Below are 12389 nucleotides of genomic sequence, written 5' to 3' on the forward strand. Positions count from 1 at the left end.
TCAACAGGTATATGCAATGTAATAAAACATCAGATCAATAATACGCTCTGTGCTACAAACGCTATAAATTGCTTAAACAGTATATCCATAATGTGTCCTGTATCACCCAAGGTATAAATTGTTTAAACAGTGTATCCATAATATGTTCTGTACCACCACGGTATATACTGTTAAAACAGTGTATCCATAGTATGTCTTGTGCTGGAAGACGCTATTCAAACATATGTGTTCCATTCTTCAATTAGGAGCTATTGTGTCTAATTTCTTACTTAATGCCCATGCTAAAAAGTACTGAAATACACTGTCATGTTAATAAAGGGTATTTGTTCGTAATCATAATCAACATTCATTAGTTCTGTTTATTGTATGGTGGTAAAATATATCTCAATACATTTTTTATGTAAAATGTGCGTAAAATAAGTTTAACTAGTCAATTCTATGTGGTATAAATCCTCAAAGGTTCATAACGGCATTCATGAAAACTCTCCACTACCTACCATAATCAAATTAATGTCATTCCAAAATTTACCCTAGTTAGTAAACTAAAATATAATGGAACCAGTAGTGGGTACTGGCTATCAATGTCTCATAACTAGGTATAAAAGTGTCAAAGAAAACAACCCATGGCAGTACTCAAAGTATTTACAAGTCAAAGTGCTTAGGTAATATTAACAAAACAAAAATGTATAAATAGGGGTTAGTTCTGTTCATAAAATAATAACTATTGTAAAATCACCTGTTGTACTGTAATAGGCCTCCCAGAAAATAATATATTTACACAATTTCACAGTAAAATCAATGTTTGCATAATGTTCATAGTTATTAATGTCAAGTGTGGTTTCAAATAATGAGCAATGTTTCCCAAGTAACACGTCGGTATTAAATCTTCACCATGTCTAATCAAATAAAACTTTGAGTAAATAAAATTTCTATATATAATAAGTTATATTAGTTTAATAGACATCTTTCAAAAAATTTCAAGGTTTCTTCATTATATTACTAGTCAAATTAAAGGCATAATTAAAGTTTCGTGAAGAATATATGTGCCTGAAATATGTGATGCTTTGAAATCTAAACAATTATTTGCTAGTTGTTAATAAGAAATATCGCTTAAATCATATCAATGTAAATATCCAGAGTTCATTATCCATAGATATCACGGTTATTGTGTGCCAACTACATGTACACTATATATATAATTGTGTATTAAACAAAATACTGTCACCAGTAGTTGTAATATTTCCAGCTATTATCGAAATCTTATAAATTTCGCGAATTCTTATATCATAATTGTGATCCGTAATTATATATATATATCCCTTAATTTAGTTTAGTTTAATATATAATGGAAAATAATGAATAACTCATAGTTTTTATATAAAATAATATGGTTAAAACCAAATGACAGTAAAAAAACAATGTGAAATTCTTACATTCTGTACACCTATATAGACATTCGGTGTTCATTTAAATCCAAATAAAAATGTGATGGTTCAATTAGATGCTTGTTTCTAGTGTAAAGTATTTCTATATAAACATAATACTATAAACAAATACATATGTATATTCTCTGTAAATAAGTAAAATAAGCATTGTATCTATATTGCAAAGCATGTATTTCATATTGCACAATAAATAGCTCCAGATATTTACATAGAAATTGATATTACTACCGTTTTCACCACAAATAATTAAAATATTATATCTACTAATTCATAAGCAAAATAAAAAAATGGTATCAGAAATTCTCTCTTGTAACTATACAGCAATTTTAAATAAGTAAAAATACTTATGTCTACAACATTTTTCACACTACGTTCTCATAGATCTCATATTTTAAGTATCTCCAAGTATGTCCAACATTAAAATCTATATTGTGTAAATCCGTTCAAAATACGGATGCAAGTTTTCCTACGATCGTACATTTCTGTTTTTTCCACAATTAAAGCATGTGTAAGGTTCTTCTCTTTGACATATAAAAATAAAAATAATTCAGTCTGTATTATTATTAAACTAAAATATGTACATATATATCCTAATAAAAAGATGTAAATCTTATGTACTTTCACGTTGCAATACATGCGCCAGCATTATTTAAATCAATTCGGTATGTGTTTCCAAATAAGTATAATACATGTAATATATACATAGATATATCTGACCATTTTCTATTCACCAGTTCAACAAGTTCTAATCCTGATATTATTTCGTTGTAGACCTCTTCAGCATTACACTTCATACACAATATCTATAATTAATATATAGTAACGTATTACATAAATTATAAATACTAAAGTCTGTATGTATTCTCTTGTTTAAACCGTACAAATGGTGAAAAATCTTATACCTGCCAAAATGCGTCACAATTTTAATTCAGTAAAATGTATCGAAGATTTGTAATAATCAAGTATAGTACATGTACAGCCATAAAAATATATCCTAATAAGACACACGACCTTACCTGTAAAATTTTAGCTCTATATTATTACCCTAAGTTCAATAAAAATTACTGCAACTAATGCCATATCGCTTAAATGCACATAATATTCAAAGTGGTACGCACATTGTCCTATTCTGTCATACAATTACAGCACATTATTTATTTTCCTTGTAGAATATATCCAATATCATCTTCTTGTATACAATATTATTCCTAAAAATACGAAAAAATGCAAGCTTTCCATTATCTTAATCAGCACCATGGTAAGAAACCTTATACCTGCTTAAAATGCGGCACAATTTTAATTCAGTAAAATGTATCAAATTTTGTAATAAACAAGTATAGTACATGCACAGTTATAAAAAATATATCCTAATAAGACACAAGACCTTACCTGTAATATTTTAGCTCTATATTATTACCCTAAGTTCAAGAAAAATTACTGCAACTAATTCCATACCGCTTAAATGCACATAATATTCAAAGTGGTACGCACATTGTCCTATTCTGTCATACAATTACAGCACATTATTTGTTTTCCTTGTACGATATATCCAATAGCATCTTCTTGTATACAATATTATTCTAAAATACGAAAAAATGCAAGCTTTCCATTATTTTAACCAGCACAATGGTGAAAAACCTTATAGCTACCGCAAATGCGGCACAATTTTAATTCAGTAAAATGTATCCAATTTTGTAATAAACAAGTATAGTACATGCACAGTTATGAAAAATATATCCTAATAAAACACGCGACCATACCTGTAAGATTTTAAGTCTATATAATCACCGTAAGTTCAATAAAAAGTACTGCAAGTAATTCCACACCCCTTAAATGCATGCATCATTAAAAGTGGTACGCAGTTTGTCCTATTCTGTCATATAATTACAACACATTGGTTGTTTCCCTTATAGGATATAACCAATAACATCTTCTTGTATAAAATATTATTTCCTAAATAGCAAAATTTATCAAATAGTCCTCGTCGTGTTTCCATATGTAACATAAAGCATCTATTCCGTAACGTTTTTTTTGAGTAATCGATAATTCTTTCTGAAAATCGTAGGGTCTGTGTTAAGATGCTATGGGGCCTACATTCATATATAACAATGCTATTTTACAAAAATAAAATATTTTTACTTACATGAAAGCACTCTGTGTACACATTTAAATTGTTGTAAATACATCAAATATCTGGCAGTCTATTTAATGTTCTTTGAAAGTTAAACCAATTCCTGTAACAAAATCAATCGTCAAATAACACTTCTCAGCACTTAAACCAAACATTATAAGAACTATATTCTTATAATCCAGCACACAATAAATGGTAGCTAATATATTTATCTCTGGTACTTGTTAATTCCATAGTAGCAATTACATATGTATTTTTCGGTTCTCAATCATAGCAAATATAATATACTTAAATATTATGCTTCATATCGTAATCCAATTTAAAATATTTTCAAGCTATTATTTATCTAATTCTTACAAATGGAAATCGTGACGCCAATTAGCATAAAAACAATCTTCACCATTTCGTCAATCTGTGCGACATATATATTCATCAATGCAAAACCGTAGAACCAAATCCTCCAACAGATACAAAGTTGTAATACTCCGTCCGCTCTAAATCCATCATGTGCCGTTCCGTACATTCAAATACGCTAACGCAAACCAATACTAAAACTGCACCCTTGTATAAACATAGGTGCATCTATAAATAAAATACAAATTGTTCTATTTTATAGCGATTCAATATACTTCTACACACCATATTATTAAATAAAAAATCTTAAATAAAATAATAAACTACCCTACAGAGTGCATACGTATCCAGTAAAACCTAATTTAATAACCTGTTGCTTCAATTCAATAAACAATAATATTTTCTCTATTTATTTTATTCTGTTCTCTTCCTTATACATCAAAATCACATGTAATTCACCTTAAGTCTCCCTTTCATTCTGTATCAGTCTCCCATATAACATGCCTGTTAAATGGTGTTGCGGTTATTGCCAATAGATGGCAGCACAGTTGTACATATCGTAGTACTGTGGGGTTCCGCTTTCTTTATCAAAATGTATCGTTGTCTAATATTATTATTTCAATTTTATAATAATTAAGCACAAGTCAAAACAAAATTTAATATAAATTAAACATATAATGGAATAATGTATTAAAATATGCAACTTCGCGCAACCAAATTCTTCACAAGTTTAATTAGCATCAATCTATACGGAAATGCAAGTAGTGCCAAAGAGAGGGCGTAACCCTCTAATGGCTAGGGTTAAGGAGACATACTGCAAAAGCATGTATTCTTGTGGAACCACAAATCGATGAATAAAGTACAACCTACCAATCCCTAACCCTATTACACTAAAAAAAAAAAAAAATGCAAGTACCACTCACTGCACCCATTACTATAGATGAACTCCATACTGCATTAAAGAGGAAGAAGAACACAGCGCCTGGGATTGACAATATCTCTTATCGACACATAAAAGAAGCTCCATATTCATTTCTGCTCATCCTGGCAACAATTTATACTTTCATTCTTCAAACTGGTTTCTATCCCCCTGACTGGAAAGTATCAAAAGTTTGAATGTTTCATAAACCAAATAAGCCTGTACATTCTGTTTCTTCATACAGACCAATTCAACTCACCTCTGTATTCAGCAAGCTCTTTGAAAAAATTCTCGTCTGCCGACTTCATAAATACCTTGAAACTACTAGTCTCCTACCTATTCATCAAGCAGGATTTCCGTCTAGATTCTCCATCCATGATCAACTCCTACGTCTCAGCACCTTAATTACAAATCAGTTTAACAAAGGCTTTCCTTCCTGCCTTATACTAATGGACTTGGAGAAGGCTTTCGATAAAGTTTGGCACTATGGTCTAATTAAAAAATTGCAGTCATTCAAACTTCCTATCTGCTATTTAAGGTTAATCTACTCTTTCATTACAAATCGGATTGCGTATGTTGCAGTTGGTAATACACTCTCTTGGCCTATATTTCCACTTACTGGAGTTCCACAAGGATCTGCACTCAGCCCATTTTTATATATTCTATACGCTTCTGACATTCCTTCAGTACCACGTAATGTTTTCACTTTCCAATATGCCGACGATACAGCTTTTCTTGCACTTGGCAGCACTGTCCAGAATATTAGCCGTGCTCTACAAACAACTCTCGATAACTTCATCAAGTGGTGCCAGAGATGGCATTTAACTATCAACAATGAGAAAACGCAAGCACTGGTCTTCCTACCGCCTAACAGACGTTCCAGAGTCTACCGAAATCCGACATTCTTGCGAGTAACTGTCGATGGGTATCTTGTACGCCCTACCAACACTGCTACGTACTTGGGTGTCGTCTTCGATTCAAAACTGACTTGGAATGCACACTTGCAAAAACTGCGAGCTAAGGCTACTATTAGATTAAATCTTTTACGTCGTCTTACAGGCACATCTTGGGGCCTCAAACCCGATGTCCTACTCCATACTTATAAGATGTTTCTCAGACCTATTCTCACTTTCGGACATACGGCCTGGTGCAATGCTTCTACTTCGTTCTACGAAAAACTTTGCATATTGGAGCGTCATGCTATTCGACTCGCTCATCGAATTAAACTTCCGTATCCTACGTGGCTCACGTATGAATATATCGACTTTCCGAAGATCACAGACCATATTGCACAACTTCGAAATCGGTACATTACATCTCGAATCGGAACGGGCCATCCACTTTTCCTGGATATTCTTCGAACTGATGCTCTCACTGATGCCGCATTTCGTTACAAGCATACCCCATTGAATATACTTATTTCCTTATATGTCCGCAATTCAAACCTCACAGTAGCAGAACGCGACACTTATGCCATTTATGTCATTCATGCTCATATTCCTCATGTTTTTCCATCTTAACACAGAGATCCTCACAATTAACAAGGGCTTCCCCCTGTGATCATTAGTCCCGAGTCGCCCCGGGACAGAAGATTTAACCTGCATCTGTCTGACTAATTTCTATCTGTTTGTGATGTGACAGCACTTCATCTCATCTTTCATTTTCATTATCGTACATTTTCACACAAGCACTATCTCACATTTTACTGGTATTCTTGCCCATTTGCACCTATTTTCTTCTCAATTATATTTCGCTATTCACGTGATAACCTGTACTTATCATTTTCTTACCTTATTTAATTTATTTATCCTTCATTGTATATTCACATGTGGTATTTTCATTGTACTAACTTCTTTTGTGTACCTTATCATAAAAATATAAATGAAAATAAATAAAGTGGTAAAAACATGATGCTATAACCCTTTTCAAAACTGATGCCCAAATACCGATGTTAATAACTAACTTCACTTAGCCCATCCCATTCTTTTCATAACTACATTTGTATAGAAAATCACATGCCACAGAGAGGGCGTAACCCTCTGAGAGGCAGTAGATGTCTATAATTTTCCAGTAACATATTGCATTGATAAAAGTCAATATTCCTATTCTCCTTTCAAAAAAAATGCAAGTAAAACGCGCATATTCACATTTTAAACTCCTAGTATGGAGGAACCTCTGTTCAACGATCACGCAACGCCGCTATATTGGAAAAACAAATCCACCAATCAAAGATCACAAGTGGCAAAGCTCAATTCTTCATACGTAAGTATATACATATGGTAAGTATTATAGCTTAATTAATTCCGTAAAATAGTTAGTTTAAAATTAAATAATATTGACCATTTTCCAATTATATAAATAAAAGAAAGTGCAAGGTAAATTCCTAATTAATCTAATAGAAAGTAAAAGTATAATTCATAATTAGGGTTTGGTCTCATTACGTGAAATATTATATTATAGGTAACTATACGTAGTCTAATCACTGTACATAAAAGGAAAAACTCAATAGCTTACATACAAATTACCGAAAATCTAGTTACCTTTTTTCGCTGCAACAGTACAAAAAATCCCTAAAGAAAGGAAAATTTACCTATTTAGGGGAAAAAGAATCACTGTAATTATTCTCATTACAGACAACACTGCAATATGGCCATAAATTATATACAGCTGCAACAACAAACAACCAGGAAATAGCCAGCAAAATAGCGGGCGTGTCATCAAAGGTAAGTAAACTTTCTCTTCTTACTTAAGTTAAAATATTAAATAAATACAAAGTGTGCCGATATCTATAAAGGAAAATACCATTAGCGTCCACGGCTACCGAGCGGCATATATACAAAGCGGGCGGGGCTAAAAACTCGCGACAATAATGGCGCCAGCGGAAAGCTAACGTTCAATACAGTGCGGCTGCCGGGCAGTCGGTAATATACAAAGTGGACGGGCGGCAAAAGTATAAAGGACAGCCGCGGCATAACCAGACAGTAATGGCGCCAGCGGCACCATCTGCCACGCGATATCAATCCAAAATAATTGAAATCTCATTACTTCAATTGAAAAACTAATTATCCTATATACATCATACTATATGATGAAATGTCGCCTTTTAACAAAAGTTCCGGCTTAATTTCACGTTAATCTCTTGGTTACTTAACGTAATAAATACATAAAACACTGTAATCATAGTTTAATCCCCTTAGCATACGTGGGCCAGGTAAAAGAAGGTAACCCTGTTTAATTCAGGTAATATACGTGGAAGGCGACGTTTGATGCATAGTACTACTTGTATCCTCATTCAGCTCTTCATTATGACACTAGCAATATAATAAATTCAAATAGTGGCTGTTACTAAGGAACCTATGAAGGGTACCAGGCGCCCTTTACATAAGATGCCCTCGATATATCACATTATAAATATTTTTTAAAAATATATTCTTCTGTATAGCCTACCAGTTTTGTATTATAAATTCATACAGTTGCTATTGGCACAGAATATGTAAAGAGTATAATCACTTACAAAAAATATGTATGAAGTTACGTATCTGTAAAACAAAACATTGTGATAATATCAGGAATACTTTGGACAGTCAAACGCATGATACATTAGGACTAGGCTCTGTTTTTAATTTACGACTTTTACAGCATCGAAGCTTACAGTCTTAATATACATCCATATATCCTGTGTGTTTTAAAGCTGCGTTCGGATAATCAGTGCCTATTGTATTTCTAAAATATAGCTATATTAATTTCCATGAAATATGATCTACCTGTCACCATGACATGGCGCGTCCTCAGGTTGCAGATCGAGGAGAAGGCTTCTAGAGATAGAGGTTAGCTGCGAATATACTGAATAAGCAGTCGCGGACAGACGACTAGGAGTGGTCCTCCAGCTTGGGGAGGTTAACAACAGCATCCTGTAAAAAAAAATAAAAAAAACTTGTTCTGATATATTCGCAGAATCCTCGGATCAGAACTGTTAATTTGGCACGAACTCAGCAAAGTAAAATGGACATGAGATTTTGACACATGGAATATAAGAAGTCTTTATAAGACATGCGAATTAAAATCCGTAACGAGCGAGTTATAAAAATAGAGGATGGACCTAGTAGGATATCAGAAAGATAGATGAGAAGGAAATGGAGTGCACAAGCCCGGAAATTTTACGTTCTTTACGGGGAAGCGATTAAAAATTACCAACTAGGAATAGGGTTTTCGTTAACAAACGAATAACACCAAGAATTACATGGATTGAATTTGTTAATGATAGATTTTCTTTTACTTCTCTTAAGGGTCAGTGGTGTGATATTATTAATTCAAATGTACGTGTCCCAACAGAAAATAAGGAGAACTATATAAAAGATAATTGTTACGAAAGAATAGAACGGGTATTTGACCAACTCCCGCAATACCATATGAAAATTCTATTACGGGATTTCAATGCGAGGGTAGGACGAGAGGATATTTTCAAACCAATTATAGGGAATAAAAGTCTACATGAGGAAAGTTATGACAACGGCATTGGAACGTCGTGAACTTTACAACATTCAAAAACCTTATCGTGAAGATTACAAAATTTCCACATTGCTTGGAATTCACCAGATGGAAAAACACATAATCAAATTGAATATATTCTAGTAGACAGAAGAAAACAATCTAGCACAATTGATGCCCCGTCGTTCAGAAGAGCTGACTGTGATACTGATTACTACTTGGTAGTAGAGCTAAAAAAAAGAAAGATTGTCGTTGAATAAAGGAAATATCCAATATCTGAAAACGGAGAGGTTTAGTTTAAAGAAATTAGAGGAGAGCCAAATCAGAGTAGAATACCAGATTGAAGTGTCAAATAGATTTTAAGATTCGGAGTGCACTAGTGTTCAGGATATTTGGGTTGAAATTAGAGGTAATATTAACATTTCAGCAAAAGAAAAATTTAGGCATTCGGAAATACGTAGAAACAAGCTATGGTTCGACTAGGAATGAACTAGACTAATCAAGAGAAAACAGTCGAAACAGCGTTGGCTACAACATCCGAACTACACAGAATCTGAGATAACTACAAAAATTTCGTTGTCATCTGGCGGAAGACTTCCACAACCTTTAGAATTAAAAAACGATCTTTTGAAGACTAAAATTAATGAATTTGAAGATAATAGTAAAAACAAAAATATTCGGGGTATCTGTTAAGAGCATAAACGAATTCAAGAAAGGCTCAACCTCGTGCTTAAATATTAAAGGACACATCGAGAAAGCATCTTGAATAGATGGGAACATTTCTTTGACGACTTGCTTAACACGCAGCCAAAAACTAATGTTCGTAGAGAAAGTGTAATGCATACAGCAAAACCGTATATTCCAGAACCTAAACTAACAAAATTAAAAATCGCTTTAAGAAAAATTAAAGAAACACAAATCTTCGGATGTAGACGAAATTCTGGCTGACTTAATTTTAGCTGAAGGGGGAAAATCGTGGAACAAGATACACAAACTCATTCTCCTTATCTAGAACAAGGAAAAATTGCTACAAGAGTAGAAAGAATCAATCATTGTTCCAATTCACAAAAAAAAACAACAAAACTGATTGTAATAATTATCTAGGCATTTATCTTCTGTCAATATCCAATAAATCCTCTTAAACATTCTATTAGCAAGATTGATCCCATACGCAGATGAAATTATTGCAGATTATCATTCCGGATTTAGACGAAATCGATCAACTATGGACCAAATATTTACCATTCGACAAATACTCGAAAAGAAGTGAGAATACAATACCCAGGTACATCAACTATTTATTGATTTGAGAAAGGCCTATGATTCGGTTAGGAAAGAGACATTGTAAAATATTATTGCAGAATTTGGAATACCGAAAAAGTTAAATTAACAAGATATGTTTAAATGAATCCCAAAGTAACGTTGGACTATTGAAATTCTCGTTCACGAGCTTTCACGTTGAGAATTGCCTGAAACAAGGAAATGCGTTGTCGCCATTATTATTCAACTTTGTTCTGGAGTACGCTATAAGGAAAATCAAAGACGCAATCAGGTCCAAGCGTTGAATGGTATTTACCAGGTTATGGCGTATGCTGATGATGTAGGCCTAAATATAATAGGGGATATAAGAACAATATAAAGAAATGTAGAAATCTTAATGAACGCTTCAGGCCAGTATCCACGGGGGCCTAGAGGGGCCGGCCCCCCCTAAACTTTGGCTGGCCCCACTAAAAGTTTCACGGTAGATTTGCAAATAAACTATAATATGGTGATGAAGTATAATAGGATTGGGTCGGGCCCCCAAACTTCTACCGGGTTCCTCCTAAGTTTTTGGGTTGGCTACGGGTCTGGAACGCTTGCTGGGATATGGGCTTAGAAGTAAATGCAGAGAAAACTACGTACGTATATACATGGAAGTTCGTCAGGATTGTAATACTGCAAATTATGGATGCGTTAAAATACCAAATAATACTTTCGACAAAGTGGATACTTGCAAATATCTAACTCGTAAGATTACTATTAACAGACCAAAGCCATAATCACGAAAAAATTTGATGTCGACTGAAAGCAAGGATTTCATGTTATTATTCAGTTAAAGATCTTCTCTCGTCTCGAATTCTGTCGAGGAATTTGAAGTTTAAAATATTTAAAACGACGATCATGCCTGTTGTACTGTATGGTTGTGAAACTTGGAAAAAACGCAGGCTAAATGTATTTAAGAACAAGATTTTGAGACGAATATTATAATACAATGTGATTAATAATAATGTATTAATAATATAATATGGAATTCCCGTTTTCATTTTCCATAGCAAACGTTCGCCACTTGGAGTAAAGAACAGTTGCAGTGGCGGGTACAAAGAAAACGATAAGGGAAATGTTTGAAGTGATGGGAGCAGCGCCTGTATAATAGACCTCTTGACCTTTCATTTAGGCTCACGGAGATACTTGGAGGCGGCTACTCAATTCATCAAACGCGAGGAAAGACGACAATGGAAAAGATCCAGTTTAATAAACAGTCGGAACATGACAATGGCTTAAAAGTCTCGCCTCTTTTTTTCTTTTTTTTTTAAAGGAAAGAAAGAAAAAAGAAAAGAAAAGAAAAAATATTTCAGTTTGTTTAACAAAATGGAACGAAACATAGGCCAGGGTTGAGAAAGCAGAATTATAAAGAAAATGAAACATATTAGTTGCTTAGTGAACTGGCAACCGTCATCACCATTGCAGAACAATTTGTTAGTACACACGTGTGTGAAAACACAGAAAGTTGTGTTTTCGCAGTGTGTGAATATATAGTGCTTTTAAGAACTTACGCCAAAGGTAAGTTTTCATTGAAGATTTTTCTTGATTTTTGTGTGTTTTGTTTCGTTTCAAAAAACAGTATTTTCAATTTGCGAAAGGTAAGTGTGTCCAGTGGCGGATCTAGAAGGTAAGAACTGAAAGGGGGACAGCTATATCCCAGACTTTGATAGGTATATCATGAGTTCACTATAAACTTTCAAAAATATATAAATAATAGTTTAAATTATTTTTGTCACTCTGAAAACGAGGG

At 33.4% G+C, this 12389-nt stretch overlaps 1 protein-coding gene across 1 annotated transcript in view; it reads left to right on the forward strand.

Moving 5' to 3' along the window:
* Positions 1-12068: 12068 nt before the first annotated feature.
* Positions 12069-12389, forward strand: part of LOC145666810 (glutathione hydrolase-like YwrD proenzyme) — a 125623-nt gene continuing 125302 nt past the window's right edge. Inside the window, exon 1 of the mRNA XM_081734374.1 lies at positions 12069-12157. The gene's annotated coding sequence lies outside the window, so the exon portion shown is untranslated. The remainder of the gene's footprint in view (positions 12158-12389) is intronic.

Source organism: Thermobia domestica, chromosome 12 (assembly GCF_964235325.1).
Source record: "Thermobia domestica chromosome 12, izTheDome1.hap1.1, whole genome shotgun sequence".
NCBI classification, from domain to species: Eukaryota; Metazoa; Arthropoda; class Insecta; order Zygentoma; family Lepismatidae; genus Thermobia; species Thermobia domestica.